The sequence below is a fragment of the Taudactylus pleione genome, unplaced genomic scaffold (genome assembly GCF_031769625.1).
Source record: "Taudactylus pleione unplaced genomic scaffold, aTauple2 ptg000258l, whole genome shotgun sequence".
NCBI classification, from domain to species: domain Eukaryota; kingdom Metazoa; phylum Chordata; class Amphibia; order Anura; family Myobatrachidae; genus Taudactylus; species Taudactylus pleione.
In genome coordinates this window covers 5,359,058-5,365,057 of record NW_028284660.1, presented here as the reverse complement: position 1 = coordinate 5,365,057, position 6,000 = coordinate 5,359,058, and positions in this window count along the sequence as shown.

Genomic DNA, 6,000 nt, shown 5'->3' with positions numbered 1-6,000 from the left:
CCCCCTCCAGCGTGCCCTATGTTCGCGCGTGGCTAAGCTGCATGCGGCCGAAAATGGGTGTGTGGCCTAATTACCATAGGCCACACCCCCTACGTGATGCTATTAGGAGCATGTTCGCCTCCAAATAACTTCAGGCTGGGGGAAGCCTCACTAGCTGGGCTTCCCCCAGCCCTCTCCCATCAATGAATGGATGCCGCGCGCATATGCGCAGCATCCATTCAGAGTCTCAGGGGTCCCCAACCTTCCAATTAAAAACACCCGCAGGCCACTTCGGCCCCACGGTTGGAACAGCGGGACAGTAATGTCCTGCTGAAATGGGGATGTTAGGGAGGGGTGCGCCTTCGATGGGTGGGCGCCAGTGTGTGGCCGCTGGTGGGGTAATGAGGTTTCCTACTCCTACCACGATATGAGAAACGCTGCTCCTGGGTTTATTAATTTTCCTTCCAGCCGGCTGGGGAGATGAGAAAAAACTCAACCCTTGCTTTTATGAATGTAGCTCAGCTCTCAGAGATACATCCTCTTTGAGCCATCTTTTATAAGTTCAGAAAACTGCTATTACAAACATTTGCCAAAAATGGTTTCACAGAAAAGAATACATATGATTGATTTAAGAAGTACATAGAATGTGTCAGAGCGTCTTCAGTTTTGTCTTTTCTTCACAGTGTCCAGACTTAGTATCCTATTTTGAGAGCTGTCAGCTGTTCCTCTCTATCAGCTGCTGGTGCAACCTCGTGATATTTGTGTAAAGGAAAATGGCTTTTTCTCATAAGTACTGATGAATCCTATAGTATGTTTTAAATAAACACTATAAATTATTATAGACCCTCACACCACTCAGGTCGAACACCCCTAGAGCCGGCCCTGGTCATTGTTCACTGATATATTGTGTCGCCTGTGCTGTACAGCCGATGGCTAACCTCTCTGGAGAGATATGGGTCCATCTATCTGTGTGTATGGTCATGCGGCAGAAAATTTGCTTTGGCTGTTTGACATATCCCCATGGAGGGCTGGTTTATTCAAAGCATCTTTCTTTCCATGTGTTATGATCCAGCTGGAAGCAGCTGACTTATGGGAACTACTCATATTTTTTGCCCATTTGGTCCACTGACAGCATTGAAGGTAAGGCAGGTAAAGGGAAGATGGAGCCAATGGTGGGAGAACTGGCCAGCAGGAGCCGTGACCTGTTTTTGTTGGCACGAACACAGGAATCCCCCCAGCAATGCCCCCAGTAGTAATCATGCCCCCAGTAGTAGCCTCCCCCCAGCAGTGCTCCCAGTAGTAGGCTCTCCACAGCAATGCCTCCAGTAGTAGGCTCCTGCCAGCAGTGCTCCCAGTAGTAATGGTGTCCCCAGTAGTAGCCTTCCCCTAGCAGTCCCCACAGTAGTAGCCTCCCAACAGCAGAGACCCCAGTAGTAACCTACCCCCAGACAGACACACACTTAAAGAAGAAAAAAAAAAACTCCATTTACCTTAATCCCCGCTCCGATGTCCGCTCCTATGTCCCCTGGTCTCTGGCAGTCCCCACGGGCCACTTTGAAAGATCAGACGTCTTCATGTTGTCACGACCAGGGTTTCACCACATGTAGTTTGTGGTCCTTGTCGGTGGGGGCGCTGTGGCGCGATCTTTCCAGTGAGGGAGCTGGTGCGTGGAGACTGGCATTGTGTGTGTGTAGGGTTCTGCTAGCACTGGGCCTTCCTGGCAAGGGTAAGTCTAACAGTGTCTCAGCAATACTGGTACATGTGGGTGTGCACCGGATACTTTAGCCCTGCAAAAGTTCCACTGTGGAGCAAAAAATGCAGCATGGACTATTCCTTCCCTAATTGATTACGGCCAAAACGGGGAACAAAAGAATGTGGGAAAGAGAAGTACACTGAGCAAGACAGAACAAAAAGTATTAAAAATGGAGTTTTAAGAAATAGACTCACGTTTAGGAAAGAGAGTGAGAATTAGTGAGATATCCCTTTACAACATAAATATCATTATTAATTTATATGAAATTGATCTTTAATACCCATATATGTTCCTTCTACTATTTCAAGGTTAATAATCAGACATTATTATTTAAAAAATGTAATAAATACTATCTAAAAACTTTATTTTGGGTAATTAAAAAAAAATTGTCTCAAAACATATTGTCACATTTCAAATATATACTAGTTTGTAAATGTGAATTAATACTCACCAGTGTTTATTGTAGAAAAATGCTCATATTTATGGTGTTTTCCCCATTAAGATAGTTGAAATGAGCATAACCAAGTAAGGCTCCAGAAAAACTAGAAAAAAAAAGTGTGAGGCAATAACTTCAAATACACTATCAACTAACATTATATCATCATACATTCTTAGGAATAAACTAAAAAAAATTAGAAAAGTGGGGTTAGAAAGCTAATATTTGGCCCATTTACTTCCGTAGCCAATATTTTGGGAGCTCTCATTATTTACCAACTTCACATACTGTACAAACCGATGTATGTAATTTGAAATGCCCGTCACTCCCATAAATAAACCTGTTCTTATGGGTATGGAGGAAATGTGCATATTAGTTAAAGCAATTACAGAAAAAAAATAAAGGATTAATAAAACCTGATATTCAAATGCACCACTGATTTCTCAAGCAGGTCCTTCATCCTCCTCTTTTGCTCTTCTTACAATTGCTCCTGTTGGGTCTGGCATTCTTGATCGTGGTGGTTGTGCTGGTCATGCTGGTGCTATCCATTGGTAGATGTACGGTGGTGGCGGTTAAAAATGTTGGGCCTCCTGGCCATACCATAGCTGTGGTGTTGCATGGGCATAGTCTCTTGATGATCCTTGAAACATCGAAAATGTCCTCTGAGGTCCAAGGAAAAACATTATGTTCTGTGTGATCTGTTGTAGGGACGTGGCGATGAGGCTGTTGCTGGTGGCAATCTGTCTCTGAGATGTGGCTTGACATTCAGAATTTTCAATCATCCTGTTGTGCGCGGTGGACATGATCGTCAGTTGATCTTCGATTCCTCTTAAACTCTCCTGGGTTTCCTGAGTTTCCTGTCTTCGCTGTCTTTGTTCCTCTTGAACCCTCACCAAAATTCTTCCAATTGATTAATCCATTTGCTGTAGTCTTCTGTCCACGATGTCCCTGAAGCTGTTCTGGCAATCTTCCATGTATTGTATATTGTCCGCTTCAGCCCATGGAAGGGGCCGTTGTACTTCTGCCACCACTTGAAATTGTTGCATTAAGATTAAAAAAAAAAAATTAAATCATGTTATTCATATTTATTACTTTAAACCAAACATCCTATATCCGATATATACAGTGTACCAGAAAAACGTCTATTATTAACGTTATTCCAAGAGAAATCGAGGTCACTATGGGGGGTATTCAATTTGGATGCGAAAAGTAGGATTTGGCGATAAATTATCGCCGATGATGTCATTCTCACATTTTTCAATTATCCCTGCATCCCATTTCAAAGACTTTTCGCCAGTGTGAAAAAAATGGGGATAAGTTTTAACCATGTTTTACATGGCAAAAAAGTGCAGAATTGGGGTTTAGGGGTGCAGGCTTTAAAAAAACAGCCTGCATCCCTAGGAATGTCATTAAAAAATAAAGGGGGTCATTCAGACCCACTCGCGAGCGGCAGTACGCTCGCAAGCTGGTCGATGTTCCCCAATGCGCATGCGCACAACGGAGGGAGCTTCGTCGTGCGCATGCGCGAGACCCAATGAGCGACGGTCTTTCCATCGCTCGGGGTCTCGCACCAAAGGGGGCGTGCTGTCGATGTTGATTGACAGCACGCCCCCTTTGGTGGGCGTGCCGGGGGCGTGCCTGCCAGACGGAGTCGTTCCCATGGGAACGCCTACCGTCTGGAGCCAGCCCCACTGACATCACTAGTGATGTCAGCGGGAGTGATTTTGGCTCTGATAGAGCCAAAATCACTCCAGGGCTTGCGGCTGGGAGACCCTACCGCAGGGTCTCCTTCGCAAGTCTGATGGTCGTGATGGTCAAGAGCATCGTGACCATCTTTTAGGACGCTCGTATATGCTGTGGGTGGTGACCCACAGCTATACGAGCGTCCAGGAGGACACTCCATTTTAATGGAGGAGGGCCCTGATTCAGAGCGAGCGCTCTGCTCAGAGCGTTCGGCTCTGAATCAGGCCCAAACTGTGTTAAAAAAAACTTTAAAAAAAAATCGGGACACCACAAAAAATTTACTTTAAATTTGGGGTAATGTAAAAAAAAGGAAAAGGAAAAGTTCTGAAAAATAGCCAAATTGGTACGGGGGTGTTCTACAAGTATGCGGCAGGTGTTTTCCACAATAGGCTATTAGCGGCAGGTGAATTTTTGCAGAATTGAAAAACAAAAAGTTTAGGGACTTAAAAATATGCTAGGACCCATTTTTGAGTACTCCAAATTTGATGTGACCACTTAAAACAACAAAAAAATAAAAACAAATGCTCTTCTGCATCACTTGTTCTAATGTCAGGAAAAAACACCTGTTATTTGTGGTTGTAATACATAGCAAGGTTTAATTTTATTAACAAAATATTTTAAAACATACCCAGCGCAGGATGAGTTGAGGGGTCAGGACTATCCATTAAGCCCCTGACCCCCCCAACAATTATTGGGCTCATCTGGTCGCGTATCTTCTCCTCCCATGGCAGCCAACGAATGGTGATTTCAGGTCCCCCGCTGGTTCCTCTCTCATGGTCTCTCTGCTTCTTCATCTTCTCCTTTGTTTGGAGTTTGCAGTCTCCGTACCTAGAGACATACATTTTGATGGCAGGTTAACACTTGGCCCATCTAATCTCCCCAGTGTATAAGCATTTACTAGAGTCATGCAATATTGATCCTTTCTAGTACAAAAGCATATCAATATGTTTATAGCATGCATGTTTAAAACAATGTACATTCTTATCATCTAACAGCTGTTATAGCTGGCAATTACATTTCTCCAATACCCTATCTGTAAAAAAATGAGCCACAAATTATCCTTTAGGCTTACCTCGTCTTGCAAACACTTCCATCACGTGGTCTTCCAGTAGTCGCTGTTACCCTCGAGGCTATGTCATTCTAGATAGCCTTCTTTTCCTTTCCAGAGGTACTCTGTGCTCATTCTCCGAGGATCTTCCATAATGATGGTGGACTCTATCGACAAGGGCGTTGTTCTCTGATTTGCTGAAGCAAAATTTTCAGGCTTTCTTCTTTGTTCCTGTTGCCTGCAAAGATGTTTCTCTTGTTTCTTCTGTGCGAGGCTGATAATTAAAAAAAATGTGATCTGGTATAATAAGATTTTGCATTACATTAATAAATACTTCATATTACATTAAGGCCTAATACAAAAAAAATCATCCATATTTATTGTGACATATTGGGCAACTGTCGCTCATCTAAAGACTGTCCTTTGGCCAATATTCTATACAAATATTGTCAAAGTCAAATAATTGGATATGATCACTTGCAATTGTTATCTGACGGTATAGTCATCTGTAGTCCGATAGCGTGTTACAAGGACGCTACTTTGTGTCCGTGCAATCCGATGCGCACAAATGCGAACCCACAACACACATATACTGACGCACATAACGCACACATATATATATACTTACACATATATGCTCATATGCGTATTCACATACATACATACGCACATGTGCTATTTCAATACACAGACTCACATATGCAAATGCATACATATAAAATGGTTCACACACACTATAGTTAATAACCAGAGTTATTGAAGGAATTGCTAGCTATTAATTATGATGTAATATGTACTTAAAAGAGATCTAAGGTTCAGAATACAGTGTACATGTCATGTTTGGTATCATACTAAATCCCTGTTTATTTGTAGACATCCGTTCCTATCAGCAAAGAAGTCACATCAAGCATCCACTAGTTATGGATGATAGGGAGTTATTGCTTAGAATGTTATTACTTGTATGCAGTGTTGTAGCCAGTTTTAACTAGTTGTTCGGCATGAAGCTACACAATGTGATCTTTTAATGACTGAGCCATACCC